Genomic DNA, 16,771 nt, shown 5'->3' on the forward strand with positions numbered 1-16,771 from the left:
AGCATTTTGATCAGTTTAAAGGGCCTACAAAGCATTTCATTAAGATTCAGAAAGGGTTTTGTTTTTGTTTAGTTTTATTTTGTCTGGTAGAGACCATCAATGAGGCATACCCTTAAGAATTCTAGATTCTACTAAGCAAACATATTTGGTCTGACCAAAGTCTCACTCAAGATTTCTAAAGTCCAAACTTGAAAGGTTTACCAGTAACCATGCTCTACTAGTAGACCTTAGATAGTATCTCTTTATATTAAGTTTTGATTAATAAAGTTTCATTTTTCCATGGTCAACTCAGTCCAAAAATTTTAAGTAGAAAATTCTAGATATTAATAATTCATAAATTTCATGCTGTTCTGAGTAGTATACTGAAACCTTATACCATATAAGTCCATAGTGGTGTGTAGTATCCATTAATCCAGTGTATCCATGATGTATATGCTGCCCACCTGTTAGTCATTTAGTCTCTATTAGTTACCCAATCAGTTGTCATGGTTTTGCAGCCCTTGTGTTCAAGTGACTCTTTTTAATTAATAATGACTGCAAAGTACAAAAGTAGTGATGCTGATGTTTCAGATAGGCCAAAGAGAAGATGAAATTGTGAAGACGGGTGTGGAATCTGTGCTATTTTTGCCTTCACATGTCCAATTAAAAACAAAACAAAACAGTTACAGCCACAGTCTGTGATAAATGCTTCCTTAAGACAGAAAATACATTAAATTTGGTTTCTCCATCTAGGAAAATATATGTTGTGTATAGGTTTTGTGCTGTCTATGGTTTCAGTCTTAGAATGTATTGTTCCTGGCTGGGGTGACTACAGTATTTTCCCTGAAACTTTTCTTCTGTATAAGAGACTAAGGATGAACCAAACCTTTTCTCCTTTATGTATCTTCAAAATTTTTCTTGAAAACTGGAAAAATCATTTTTTTTAAATAATATGCATCTGAAAGCAACATTTTGGCCATTTCAACACTTGACTGAAAAATCTCCTTAGCTCATTATTCAAGTACACTAGACATATTTTTTAATTACCTCATTACTACAAACAACTATGGGACCGAGCTTTCTGCTTCTATCTAACAGTGGTCACTTTTTATTACAGATTGTAATACCAATTTTATCATTGTCCTTGAAGCCCTCACTAGCAACCTAGTTGCTAATGACAAAGACAATTAAGGAAAAATATTGTTAAAATTAGGCACTTGGCTCTTTTATTCAAATTATTTTATATACATTATTTTTGAGAGTTTATCATCTACAAAGCCACACAGTAAAGACTTTGGAGTGTGAGGAACCATATAGGAGCCCTCAATGAACCTAAATGAACATGCTGTGAGGTAGAAAGTGGTTAAGTGGGAAACAGAGAGATGTATAGGTGAAGTCTAAAGTGATGGAGGAGAAAGTTTTATGTTTTCTGGCTGAATTTAGACCTGCTCCTACAGAGACCAGGGACTGAGGAATACAAGACATCAAGGAATTTATTTGAACTAGGTACAGGAGCCTGTTCAAGAAACACCGAACATGGAATGGGAGGTAAAAACGGGGAAGAATGCAGTAAAGATGTGGAGCCAGGTATTTGAATATAGTTTAGTGGTGGTGGGGGGTGGGGGTGGGGTGGGAAGTAGTAATGGAGCCAGGGCTAGTGATTTTAAGTTTTTTTTTTTTTTTTTTTTAACAAGGGATTGAATCTAGGGGCACTTTGCCATTGAGTCACATCCCTAGCCCCTTTTTTAATTTTTTATTTTGCAACAGAGTTCACTAAGTTGCTCAGGGCTTCACTAAGTTGCTGAAGCTAGCTTTGAACTTGCGATCCTCCTGCCTCAGCCTCTCAAGTGACTGGGATTACAGGCATGTGCCACTATGCCAGGCTAGGATTTTTTTTTTAATAGAAATGGAAAAGCATATGAATGTTGTTACTTTGGGTTTTAATTTTCATTATTTTAAAGTTGGCTTTACGAAGAGTCATCTGAAGTGCAGGATCCACTATGAAGAAACAATGGCAGGTCATCAGGGTGGAGCTCTGGAGTTATTACAGAGGCAGTTTTTGATTACCTGTAAGAGAGCATTGGCGGTGGGAATGGAGGGGACCAGGCAGCTTGGAGTATGAATCACGAGATTTCCCTACAATTCATTATCACTTTTTCTTGCTCTATCTCTGTCCGTTTCAAAGAACAACTCTCCAACAGGTAGTATTTTGCTGAAGCTGAGAGCAAATGAATTGTGTGAACTCAACACTCCACCTGCTGTAAAAAACGCAAATATGGACAGCACATTTCAGGATTTTTCTTGGATCTTAAAGCTGCTTTAATTAAAAGGATTTATCAGCCATTTTCATTATTCAGTTGCTTTTGAGTTTTTGACGAGAGCAAGGAGTTGGCGGTTAAAGTCTTCTAGAAAACACTGAAACTTGTTGTTGACTGGGATCAAGATGCAATTGATCATGCTTTTGACTTAGCCTTCAAAATCTCTGTCACTCCCAGAGATGTAAATGGATATATTATGAGGTCACTTAGTTTTGAAGTTAGACAGCTTTGCAATTAGGAATAGCCAAAGGCTAAGAGGGTCTTACCTTAAACATATCTTATAAAAAGGAAATACATTTATTCCAATGACTTCTTCTTATTGCCAGTTCTTCCCTATATTTAATTATCTTAAATAAAGAAAGTAGACTTTTTGTTCATCATATCCAGGGATAAACAGTGTTTTATCAGTTTATTGGCTTTAGCTTGAGTCCTGCCAACTATTAAAACAAATGTTTGAAAATCAGTTATTCATTTTTAATACCCTTGATCCAGAAACTCTATACTCAACTTTTTGCTGTAGAACGTAGGTAAAATCTATCTAAAATCTTCCAGTGGTAGCAGACTCTCTCTCTCATATTGGTCTAACACTAAAATAGAAAACCATAATAACATTGCTTTTAATTACATAATAAAAATAGTAAATTAAATCATCAACCAAAGGAAGGATTGGCAATTATTTTCTAATTATTATAAATTATTTTCTAGGTTGTCATAAATTAAATGTTTCTACACACAGTACCATTTTTTTTTGAAAACACAACATCCAATAATTTTCAAAAAATAATTCGAATACATTTGAAAAAGTAGGCCTGAGTTTAAAAATATTTTATTTTTCCAGAATAGTTATGAATGCATGATACCTTAATGTTAAGTCACACAATCCGTGCACAGGAAGACTAATGTCACATGATTCAGTCATGTGCAGAATCTACAAAATCTGAACTGAAGCAAGTGGAGAGAGTAGAGTTGTCATAGCCAGAAGCCAGGGAGGACCGGAAGAACAGGGGAGGGAGGAAGCTGTTCCAGGCTACAAAGGGCCACCTACAAGGATCCGTGATGGTGTTCTATTACACAAAAGTGACAGGGGTTAACAAGTGCATTTTACATTTCAAGACATTCTGAAGGAAAGGATTTGGAACACTTTCACCACAAAGAAATAATCAATATTTGAGAATATGGACAAGATAAGACTCTTACATTGATCAACATACATGGTCTAAATGTATTGGAACATCAGACTGTAACCAATAAAGATGTATAATTATTAACTACTTATTTAAAAAAAAATAAAAAGATCATAGAAGCCAGTCTGACGGTCCCACCTGTTAAATAGGAGACAATCTGAGAATGAAAATAAATGATAATAATGAATTTCAACACAGTGAATAAAATGAGAATTCATGATTGAAAGAGACCACGAGAGTGAAAACAAGATGTGATCCATGTGTGATCTTGCAATAAACTAAAATGGATTTTTATGTTATTTCTATGAGAAATTTATTGGGATGTTTGGTATCATATGAAAAAGGTCTATAAATTAGATAATAGTATTATGTCAATGCTAGTTGCCCAGCTTAAAAAAGTACATTTACTCTGGATAATTTCCTCTGAATAATTGGGAAATACAGACTGAGGTATTAAGGAATGAAGAGATTTTACGTTTACAACTGGATTTAAAATTACTCAGGGAAAGTGGTTTAGGAAAGAGAAACAGTGATCAGGCAATAGCAAGCAGTATGTTCAGGACCAGGGAATCTGAATGAAGAGACTAAGGGTGTTCTTTGTACTGTTCTTGTAATTTCTCTACGAACAACATGTCATATCAAAATCAAAAACAAATTAAAGAGAACTACATTTTTTTGTCAAATTTTACTTACCTGACAGTTAAAATTTGAATATAATTTTTCAAATGGGGTTTTAGTTCTTTTAAAATTATAAATATTCTATATATTCATTTTTTTTCTCTGGATATATAATTACCTGAGATCAAGATTCATATTTAAGTTATCTGGTACATATTGGAAACTATGTGGACATAGTCTATCAGTGTTCTCTGTGAAAAACAAAGGAGAAAAACATGAAAATCAAGGAAGTACTGGAAATCATCCCAAATGATATTTAAAGAATGATAGAATTTGGAAAATAGAGTCAGAACTGATGCTTACTTGGCTAAGAATCTGGAGCTTGGAAATAAGAAATAAAAATGATCTAAGCCAAGTCACAAAGTATCTAAAACTAAATGAAACAGTACAAGCATGTGTAAGTGACATTTTTTGATGAATGACATTTTAAGAAAAGTAGAAAAGCACACTCTCTTTTAGAAAGTAAGATAGATAAAATGCTTAAGATCTAATTACTCTTGAGAACTACAAGGTACAGCCAGTCACCCTAACTGGCCCTAAGACTGTTCATGCTTCCCCCGCCCCACCCTTGTCGCTTAGTTAAGCATAAATTCATAGATTTCATGGTTAAGAGAGCCTGAGATGAAATGCTGGTTGCCTGCACTTCGTCCTGCCACTTCTTATCGGACCATCTGCTGTCACCTCAAAAAGCCAAGACTGTATAATCTTGGTAAACATACAAACCATTCCTGCATTTAATTTTGGTTGGAAGGAAGACCCCATTATGTGTATTGATTGTGAAGTGTCAGTACCTTCTTTTGATGAATTCTCAGTACCTTATAGCTACTGACTGTCTTTCCATGAGTGCAACATTAAGCCTTAACTGTGTTTACTCCAAACTTCTTACATAAATGCTAAACAAAGTTCATGATCTTAGATGTAAATCTGATTTGCGTGGAAGCCTGCCGACGGGTTTTATTCACCTTCTGGATTTAAGTAGCATTTGTCATCTATGGACCCAAATGTGCTGGAGCTGGCATAGAGCGAGTGATAAGCAGAAGCAAGAATCAGTGTTTGCTGAGTGCCAGTTCAGAACTCCTGAGACTCTCTTGCTTCAAGTCTGGATTGCACGTGGCCTACCATGATAGGGACCTGAGGAATACAGTTTGGAGATAGCCAAAAAAGATCAATGATCAATAATCACAGCTGAGAGAAAAAGACGTTTAGAGAGATTGTACTTCCTTTCAGATCATTAATTGCACATTTTGTTTTGCTCCCTCTTGGTGCTGCTAATTCTTTAGAAGTCTATGAGATCTACACGTACAGACTGAAGAAGCTCAGCAAACCTCACATTAGAGTGGGCTACTGAAAAGGAGAGATAAAGAGCAAATCTCGAAACAGACAAAAACAACACATCCCTTAAAATGCAATGGTGATTTTGAAGATGGCAGACTTTTCATCAGAAACTATGGGGACAAACAACAAGGCAAAGATATTTTTAAAAGTGCTGAAAGAAAACAAGGAATTTCCAACCCCGATGCTTACCACAGCCAGTGAAATTTTCCTTTCACTTTAAGAAGTTAGAATCAAAGAAATGAATTAATTATAAAATAAATTTATCAATTAATTCCAGAATGAAGATCAAACAGAAGTTAATAAAATATAAAATGGGCATCAATAAAGAACAACAACAAAAAATAAGGCTAAGAAAAGTAAAATTAATACAATTTAAAAACAAGCCTGAATGATCAAAAAAAGAGTTACAGATTTTTCTGTAATAGGGGCTAGGGCAATAGCTCAGTGGTAGAGCGCTTGCCTAGAATGCGTGAGGCACTGGGTTCGATCCTCAGCACCACATTAAAAAAAAATAAATAAGTAAACAAATAAAGGTATGCTGTCCATCTACAACTACAAAAAAAATTTTTAAAGTAAAAATAAAAATGAATAAAGTAATAGGGATGCTGTGGCGGGTGCTGTGGCACACGCCTGTAATCCCAATGATTCAGGAGGCTGAGGCAGGAGGATCCTGACTTCAAAGCCAGCCTCAGCAATGAGCGAGGCTCTAAGCAACTCAGTGAGGCCCTGTCTCTAAATAAAATACAAAATAGGGCTGGGGATGTGGCTCAGTGGTCCAGTGCCCCTGAGTCCAATTCCCAGTACCTGCCCCCCACCCCCCAAATAAAGTAATAGCTGTACAGTGGTAGGACAATTGCCTAGAATGTACAAGGCCCTGAGTTCAATCCTTAACACTGCACAAATAAAGAAACAAATGTAGATTGATAGATAGATATCTAGCTAGATAGAGGGAAGAACAGATGGCATTTAGGGTCGGGATTGAGCTCCATGGTAAAATGCCTGCCTACCATGTTTTAGGTTTTGGGTTTGATCCCCAGAACCCCTGACAAAGTTTCCATCCCTACATATTCTGCAGATATTAAAAGAAAAGTAATTTTATGACAACAAATTTGAGATATTAGATGAATTATTTCAAAGACACACATTGCCAAAATACATACAAGAAGAAACAAAGTATGAATAGCAGAGAATTCAACTCATTTTCTCTAATGATCCCAGATGCAGAGCACCCATAAAAACTTAAATATTCCAGGTGTGGTAATGCATCCCTGTAAAGGCTCGGGAGACTGAGGCAGAAGGATCACAAGTTTCAAAGCCAGCCTCAGCAACTTAGTGAGATCCTATCTCAAAATAAAAAGAAAAAGAAGAGCTGGAGATGTGGTCCAGTGGTTAACTGTCCTTGGGTTCAATCCCTAATACAACAACAACAACAACAACAACAACCCTGAACTATAGTGTATAATATATAATCATATAATATGTAATAGTATAATAATATAATTGTATAATACTATAATTGTATTACAATATAATTATATGAATATTAACTAATTCAAATGAATACAGTGCATTTTATATCTGTTGTATATACTTGTAGGCTCTGGATCATAGTTTTTAAACCTATTTTAATTCACCTGTGCCAATTTCATTGAAATATTCATGGAATTAAAAACTTGGGACCTAACAGGTTAATAACGTTTTAAATATTAAAAAAAAAAAAACCCTGATCTTCAGAGTCTAAAATGTTTAAGGTGCACATAACATCAAACTTACACAAACTCTTTCAGAAAACAGAGGAAGTCTGTACTCTGTGACGAATTTCAAGAGGCAGGCAGAAGTCTTAGACCAAAACCTGACAAAAATTTTACAAAATAAGAAAACAAGCTCTGAGGAGATATGATACAACCGCGTGGAAAGTACTTCTGCATCCTGACCTGATGCCGTGTAAGCCAGGAATCCAGGTGCTGTAGGTGAGCTTTCAAAAGGCTCTTGGTGACCCCCCCCCCAGTGGTTTAGAGTGGACTGGATGTAGGGATTCATCTTCATATTCATATCAACTTACCCAAAAGACTGAAGCTAGGTCTTGCTGTGTTCTTGGTCTATCCCTCATCCTTACCCTCTTGGAGTGTTCGATTCAGGAGAAGACTGCTGCCAAGTCCTGAGATTGTCCTGTGCTGAGCAAGAGACTGAACGCCTGCATCCTTCTGTTGCACGGCCCGCGAGGAAGCGAGGGCCACAGGAAAGAGCTTGGTACATCTTCTCACCAGGCTTCAGCCCAAGCAATAGTGGAAATGGCTCCTCAAGAGCAAGCTTATCCCAAACCACCCATCTAAGATGTGCTGACTTCCTGGCCCACAAAAAAGTTGTGAAAGAAGTGTTGCTTTAAGGTGTTAACTTCTAGGGCAACTTGTCACGATTTAACTTTAATAAATAAGAGCCAAGAAATTAAGTAAATGAAAATCAGCCATATTATCATTTAATTATAAATACAAAAAGCATATGGCAAGTCCCAAAGATAATTCATGATTTTAAAAACTCTCAAAAACTAGAATAAAAGAAATTTTTCATTTCTTTCTTTCTTTTTGTTAGCTGGGATTGAACCCAAGGGTGTATAATCACTGAGTGACATCCCCAGCCCTTTTTAAATCTTTTTTATTGTGAGGCAGGGCCTTCCTAAATTGCTCAGGGCCTCAATAAATTGCTGAGGCTAGCTTTGAACTTAAGATCTTCCTTCTTCAGCTTCCCGAACAGCTGGTATTACAGGAAGGTGCCACTGTGACCGGCCTGTAAAAGAAAACATTTTCTATTAATAAAGAGCATCTAAGAAAATATAGAACTATCATCATGCTCTGTGGGAAAATACAGAAATATTTTTCTTAGTTTGGGAATGAGGGACATATACTCTATTTCAGTTTGATATTTACTGTAGTCTAAAGCACACACACACACACACACACACACAAGATATAAAACATGTACAGATAAGAAAGGAAAAATATACAATATCTTTAACTATCCATAGGATTGTTTACATAGGAAATTTTGTTTCAATTCTAGAGCAAAGTGGAATTTTGGAAGGGTGCAATAAAATGTAAATATTTTTTAAAAATAGTGCTTTCATATTCTAACAACTGACATTTGTAAGAGTTAAACTAAGCAATGATTACATTTATAGTTCTGTGAAAAAAAAAAAAAAACCCTGAAACATTCTAGAACAAAATAATAAAAGGTGTAGAAGAAACCAGGTGTGGGGTTCACACCTATAATTCCCAAAACTCAGGAGGCTGAGGCAGGAGGATATCATGTACAAGGAGATCCCAGGCAACTTAGTAAGGTATTGTTTCAAAATAAAGAATAAAAATAAAAAGGACTAGGGTTGTATTTCAGTGGCAAAAGACCCAGAGGTTCAATTATCAGTGCAAAATATAAGAACAAATGAAAGAATTAAAAATAAAAAGTAGAAGATATAATTATTAAAAACTATGTAAAATTTCTCCAAGAAATTAAAGAAGGTAGAAGTTAATGGAGTAACAAACTATGTTAGGTTTATGCAGAAATGATTGTATGGATTGATAGAGTTATTATTTGTTTTTTTGTGGGGGAGGGGTACCAGAAATTGAAACCCAGGGTGCTTAACCACTGAGCCACATCCCCTACCCCTTTAAAAAAAATTATTTTGAGACAGGGTTTTGCCAAGTTGCTTAGGGCCTCACTAAGTTGCTGAGGCTGGCTTTGAACTTGGATCATCCTGCCTCAGCCCCCTGAGCTACTGGGATTACAGGTATGCACCACCATGACAGGCTAGATTTATTATTGTTCAGTTACCATTTTTCCCAAAATTCATCTATCAATTCAAAGTTATCACATTCAGAGTACCACTATGCAATTTATAGAAATGGGAATGATTATTTCAAAACTTACATTATAATGCAAATGATCCACAATAGGTAAATCATTAAAATAAATTTGAAAGATTTATAAGAATTATTATAAGGTTACCAAGAGTATGATTTGCACATTAACGTATGCACAAATTAAAGTATACACAGAATAAGGATTTCAGAAATACATGCTTTCATATATGGTCAATTAATTTTTGACAAAGGTGACAAAGCAATTCATTGGGGAAACAAAGGTAATTTCAACAAATAATGTTAGAACCACTGAAGATACATATAAAAATAAATCTTCACTTTATCTTATGCAACAGAGAAACATTAACTCAAAACAGACCATAGACATAAAAGTTAAAAGTAAAAATTTCTAATCAAAGAGCAATGAGAAATCTTTACTAATTTGGAATGTGAGAAGATTTTTTTTTTAAAAAAAAAAAAAGAGAGAGTGAGAGGGAAATTTTTTTAATATTTATTTTTTAGTTTTCAGCGGAAACAACATCTTTGCTGTATGTAGAGCTAAGGATCGAACCTGGGCCGCACGCATGCCAGGCGAGCGCACCACCACTTGAGCCACATCCCCAGCCTGAGAAGATTTCTTTTGACACACAAATATATGAGTTAAAAAGACTATATTTAGTTTTATCAAAATTAAAATGCTTGTTTTTTTAAAAAAAGCACTATTTAAAAAGGGGGAAGGCAAGCTATGAAATGGGAGAAATATTCGCAACAAATATATCCGACAACAAACTTGGATTCAGAATATATAAATAACTTACAATTTGATAAGAGAAGGCTTAAACACTCTATAATAAAATGGGGAAAATATTTCATATAAGCAGATGCACATATGTCCATTGACCACGTGAAAACAGTTAGGAATCAAGGTCGAATGAAAACTAGGATGAGATACCTCTAAATATCCAGCACAATGGCTAAGATTTTAAAAAATGCCATGTTTGGCTGAGGGTGTGGACGGTATTTACAAACTGTTAGTAGGAGTGTAACTACTTTGGATAACTGTTGGCAGGTATTTGATAATTTAAGTACAGCATATTCCTTGTAATCCAGCCTTCCTAGTCATAGGCATTTGCCCAAAAGAAATATAACTAAACATCAACATAAATTTATGTATAAAAATACTCATAATGACATTATTCACTATAGACCCAAACTCGTAAATAATCTAAAATTTTGCCACCACAGGAATGATGAGCCAAATTAGTACACCGAAGTTGCCAGGAATGGTCACATGTGCCTGTAATCCCATTGGTCGGGAAGCTGAGGCAGGAGGATGGTAAATTTGAGGCCAGCCTCAGCAAGTTAGTGAGGAACTAAGCAACTTAATGATACCCTGTCTCAAAATGACATTTTTTAAAAAGGGATGGGGATGTGACCCAGTGGTGAAGGGTCCCTGGGTTCAATCCCCAGTAAATAAATAAATAAATAAATAAACAAACAAACAAATAAATAAATCAGAAACTAGACCAAAAACTGATGTATAAGTATAGAAAATTAGAATACTAGCTGAAAATAAGTAGGAAAGAAAATTTGTTACACACAGCAAAATAGGTTTCAAAAGTATTTTGTGAGTTAAAGGAGCAAGACAGAATAGACTACAAGTGGAATAATTTCATATAAACTTCTGGAAAATGAACACTGATTTGTAGTGACAAAAAAGATCACTGGTTTCCTGGACTTGGGAGGCAGGGAGTCACCCACACTTCCCAGGAGAAAGAGAACATTTAGATAGGGTGGATGGATTCTGTACCTTGAGGTCGCCATGTTTTCACAAGCACACACTTCTGCTCCAAGTCTTCAAAACACACACTTCAAGTCAATAATACAAACTTATGCAGCACAGGAGACACATTTCAATGAAATCAATTTAGCAAAAAAAAGTAAAAATTTGATTCTGAACCTTGCACATAGAAAAAAAACTAAACCACAGGAATATAACAGAAATATCACTGAAATGAAACATAAAAGCCCTGTGGGACTATTATTATAGAATACACTTCTGTCTAAAGTCACCAGGCACAGGCAATGTCTCAAGTCCTGGGCTGCGCAGAGGCACAGGCAATGTCTCAAGTCCTGGGCTCTGGCAGAACGAGACACAAAACCAGAGAATCTGAAAGTACTTCCAGGCAACTCAACAGCAGGGACTGTTGTGGACCACAACTTCTTGCTCTTTTTCCTCAAATCCTGAATGGGAATTAAGAGTTAGAAATATACAAAGCTATACTGCAACACAGCACTTTTTAACTTACTATTATTTTGGTACCGGGGATTGAACTCAGGGGCACTGGACCACTGAGGCACATCCCCAGTCCTAGTTTGTATTTCATTTAGAGACAGGGTCTCACTGAGTTGCTTAGTGCCTTGATTTTGCTGAGGCTGGCTTTGAAATCGGGATCCTCCTGCCTCAGCCTCCTGAGCTGCTGGGATTACAGGAATGCGCCACTTGGCCTGTCAATCAAAACTGGAATCTACACCCTTTACAAGTCTAGAGGAGAGTCTGATTCCCAATTGAGCAGGATGGGCTGATGCCATCCAGAGCTCTTAAAGACTGGCATGATCCAGAGTAACAAGAGGAGGAGACCTTGACTGTCACTGAAGAGGAGGAAGGAGCCGGGGGAAATGACAGACGTGAGAGAAGCTTCCCGGAGGCAACAACCAGCCTCAGTTTAATTCATACAAGCCGACATTTGAGGCATTATTTTAAAATTCAGTATGTTCCAGAGGAGCATGAACAATGTCATCTTCCATTGGGATCTGGAGTGTGGGCTCTGAACGGCCATTGCTCATGGGGAAAGCCTGTCACTGGTAAATGGGGCTTCTGTCTTGGCTAACTCTTTTATGGACAAAATAAGACCTACTCATCGATTCATTGGGTGGATTCAGCAATGCTCTAGATCAGCTTTATATAGACTTCTCAGAGACTATAGGCCCAGGGAAACACGGGAGTGCACGATTGCAATAATCCTACCCCACCTGCAGGGCTCCTCTTAACCACCAAGCCTGGGCAGCTTCCCTCCTGATGGTCCCTCCCTGCTATGGTGACCTCCAGTTTCCTGCAGCCCCTCCCACACCCTCATCAGATGGCTCTGCTTCCTCCTTCACAAATCAAGAAGATTAGAGTCCTGAACTAAGTCGGCCACCTTGCCTATGCCAGCTTCAGAATTTTTGTAACCGAGAGCTTGGCTCTTGTCCCCAATGCCAATTCTGTTATGCTTGAATTTGGGACCCCCAAAGACCACCAGAGACCCAAGATCGATGCAAGCAGCAAAGAGGTGTTTATTGCGAGCTAGCTCGGTCCTCCGCACGCACACACAGCAACTGGTGACGCTGAGAGGCCCCGAGCCCAGGGTTTGCAGCATTTTTATACATTTTTTGGAGAGGGCAGGGACTTCACATACATCATAGCATCTCTTAGCAAATCATCACACACCGCGGGAAAATCAAATAACAACTCTAAAACACGATTAGCACATTCACTGGTGGGAACAAGTTGGGTAGGGGTGATTGGTCAGTACAAAAGGGGGATTCATTTGAACTGATGGGTTTAAGCCAAGAGGGGTGTACGTGCTGAACTACATGGTTTCCCAATATGTTATCAACCTCCATAAACCACTGGGAGGGTCATCTGGCATCCCAGGTATTTCCCTGTCTCATGCTGATCGGTGGCTGCTAGGGGGCTGCTATGGGTTCCCACCTAGCCTGACTGAGTCAGGGACACCTGGCGCAGCAGATCTCTCCTGTTATTTGTAGATAAACAACTTAGCAGGGTGGGAATGTGCCTAGGAGTGCTCTGTGGGATTTTCCAAGGACAAAGGTCATGTCCCTTTCTTGGACAGGCTTTGCTCTGAGATAGAGGCTGGTTTTTCAATTCAAAAATGAGGACATGGTTGAAAAAGAAGTTTATTGCTTTGCTAACGAAGGAGAAACACAGGAGACTCCGGTCCTAGAGGCTGTGATTCCGTCCATCAGCAGGCACAGGGGGACTTTAAAGGCTCTATTCAAAGGCTACATTCCAGGTGTGCCCTGACTGGGGGTCCCAGGGAGCCCTGAGGGTGTATTAGGATTCACTTGTTTTTTGGGGATACATTCACTGTCTAGATCCTGTGGCAGACACCTCCTTCTGGTGGAGCACAGATAACTCCAGGTAAGCTTGTTCCCTTCCCCCAGGTTAGAGAGACGTGGAGGGAGAAGAGGAAAAGGAAAAAAAAAATGTCCCTTTTAAAAATAAGCCTCCGAGCTATATTCAAAAAGTGAAGTGGACCACGGTTACTTTTCCTTTACTTACAGGTGAAATCTCTCCCCTCCTCAAAGTGAATTTTTCCCCTCCCTTGTTTTGCTGACTCTTTAAGGGCTTGTTCGACATACTATTTCACCTTCCTTTCTAACTCTCCATTTTCTGTTACCACACGATCTTGAACTCACATTCCCCTTGCTTTGAAAGAAAAGTGTGAGAGCTACACCAAAACTGTTCTTAAAGTTATCTTTTGTTGATTATATTTGATGTTTTAAAATATGTGTAGTAGCTGGGCGCAGTAGCACACACCTGTAATACCAGAGGCTAGGGAGGCTGAGGGAGGAGGATTGTGAGTTCAAAGCCAGCCTCCGCAAAAATGAGATACTAAGCAACTCAGTGAGACCCTGTCTCTAAATAAAATACAAAATAGGGCTGAGGATGGGGCTCAGTGGTCAAGTGCCCCTGAGTTCAGTCCTTAGTGTGTGTGTATGTGTGTGTGTGTGTATATATATATATATATATATATATATATATATATATATAATGTGTAGTAGTAGAAAAGTTGAAATATAGGATAGGGCAGTGGGTGGGGAGAAGATTGCCACTGAAAAAGTAGATCGTTACTCACATTGCTCAACAGGAGGGGACACCACGCCAGAGGGTGGCCACAGAGGAAACCACCTGGGCAGGACTTTTACCATGGTTTCCACCGGAAGGAATGGAGAGGCAAAATAAAGCAGGTTTATGATGGGCTGCTTTGAATGATTGATTTCATTATGCTCTGGGATGCAGGGACTACCCTGTTTTTCTGGTACTTGGCCCTGGGTGATTCCAAGGAATGCACAGTGAGTTGGAATGTGTAAATTCAGTACAGGAGATGGTTGAGTCTGGCCTTTGGATTAGTTGGTTTGTATTTGATATGTGTCTCCCTGGAAGAGTAGATGGGGAACAATGAGGGAGGCAGGAGCCCAAGACAAGGTGACTCAGGCATGTGGCCAAGTTTTCCAGAACAAGGTGTCTCCAGGACATGCATGAAGGGTGGATATTAAAGTAGCTAGTTTATAGAAGACATGAATACATGTTTTAGTTAGCTTTTGCATTGCTCTGACCAAAAAAATTGACAAGAATTATTTCAAGGAGAAAAGTATGAAGCTCTGAGCTCATGACTTCAGAGATTTAGTCCTTGGTCAGTGGATACCATAGCTTTGAGCTTAAGGTTGAAGTGGCACCCCCTTTCTCCACAGAAAAGCCTTCTTCACCATGGCTGATTTTAGGACTGTCAGCAAAAGAGTCCGTTGTAGATAAACTTCCTATGTTCGTGTCACCCTGTTTACTTGGCCACTGGCTGAGAAGATACCAACACTCCAGGTGCTGGTCACCCCCTTACTAGTTTATCACAAACGTATCAGTATAGTTCTTTGAAGAAATGTGCAAATAAGGCCTCTGGCCTTGAGCTGGGCTTCACAGAGATGTCTACATTTTTAAGATAAGTTACAACTGGGCTCCATGGTAACAGCTGTCAGGGGGAGGAAAGAAAGGGTAGAAGAAGCTCTCCCCTTCTCAGGTGTGGTCCTTGAAGAGTTAACTTGCCCAGAACAGTGAAAGAAAAAGCTGCTTTTATGTGAACTTCTGCAGACTGTGAACTTCTGAGCCCCTCCCCTTACATGTTGGGTATAAAACCCTGAAACTCCCTGAACTCAGGGTTCAGGGGATTGATTGATTACAGCAAAGGCTGTACCCTCTGAACCTGGCTGCAGCCAAATAAAACTGTTTCCTGCTATCTTTGGTGCCTTGCCTCCTTTGTCCCTAACAACAAGGTGTGGCACAAAATCATGGTGGAAGGGCATGGTGGAGAAAAACAGCTCAGGTAATGGCAATCAAGAAGCAGAGAGAGAGTTCTACTCACTGAGGACAAATTATATACCCTGAAGTCACTTCCCAGTGACTCGCCTCCTTCAGCCACACCTTACCTACCTACAGTTATTATCCAGTTAATCCATAACTATAGATTGGATTAACCCAGAATTGGTTACAACTCTCAGAATCTAATCATTTCACCTCTGAAGTTTCTTGCATCATTTCATATATGAGATTTCAGGGGACACCACATACCTCAACATTACATCAAGCTGCCATGCCAAAATTCTTTTTCTCTTCAAGATGGAAGTTCTGGAAGTAGATTGTATTTAGTATTTGTTCATTTTGCTCACTACTCAGTTTTGTAAATTTATTTTGGGCCCCATAAAGACTTTGCAACTGATGTAAGTGAAGCCAGAATTAGATAGGCAGATAGGCAAGGGTCAGATCCAGAGAATGGAGGAATTGAAATGTTAATTCCTTCAGAACCCCTCCTCCTCCCTATCAAGATAACCTGCCCCTGCTCCAACCTGTTGCTAAAGTAACCTGGCCCAGGAATTGCCCTTCCCTACAGGATTTATAAAGTTGTTAATTAGTGTGTCCAGGGCTGCTCCATCCTGCCCTTCCCCCATCCATCTGCTTCTCACCTTTTGGCCCTCCCACCGAGCATCTCCTGGACCTAGTCACCTACACAGGAAGGAGAGAGATAAGGGGAAGAGAGCAGAAGAACAAAGGAAGCCTAGGACATATACAAACAGGCAGAATGCCTCCCTTCTTGGGATACCAGGGTACCAGGTGTGGCCCCTTTCTCCCTCCTGGGAGAAGTCTGTGTTACCCCTTTTTAAATAAACCCGGCTTTAGATGCTTGCCTCGGCGTGGTTTTCTAATGTTACACTTCAAAATATGAGGGAGCAGAACTCGTCACCAGTAACCGACAGTATGTAAGACCCACAATAAGTGCCTAAAAATGTCTCTCCAGTGTTTTCATTGCTCTTATTCACAGCCACTCACTTCATTTAGGTGCTCACCATCTGTTATAAGAGCTCATAAATTTTCTTGTAAATGTGTTCATGCTTCTTGATTCATCCCTGCAAAATCTATACCCTTCCCTATCTAAGTTTTATTTTATTTTATTTTGGTACTAGGGATTAAATCCAGGGGTGCTTTACCACTGAGGTACATTCCTTACCCTTTTTATTTTATTATTATTATTTTTTTAATTTGGGAAGCTCAATAGCCCAGACTGACCTTGACCTTATGATACTCCTGCCT

Source organism: Marmota monax, unplaced genomic scaffold (genome assembly GCF_021218885.2).
Source record: "Marmota monax isolate L192 unplaced genomic scaffold, Marmota_monax_Labrador192_F-V1.1 WCK01_AAM20220418_F8-fsc00178, whole genome shotgun sequence".
Classification (NCBI taxonomy): domain Eukaryota; kingdom Metazoa; phylum Chordata; class Mammalia; order Rodentia; family Sciuridae; genus Marmota; species Marmota monax.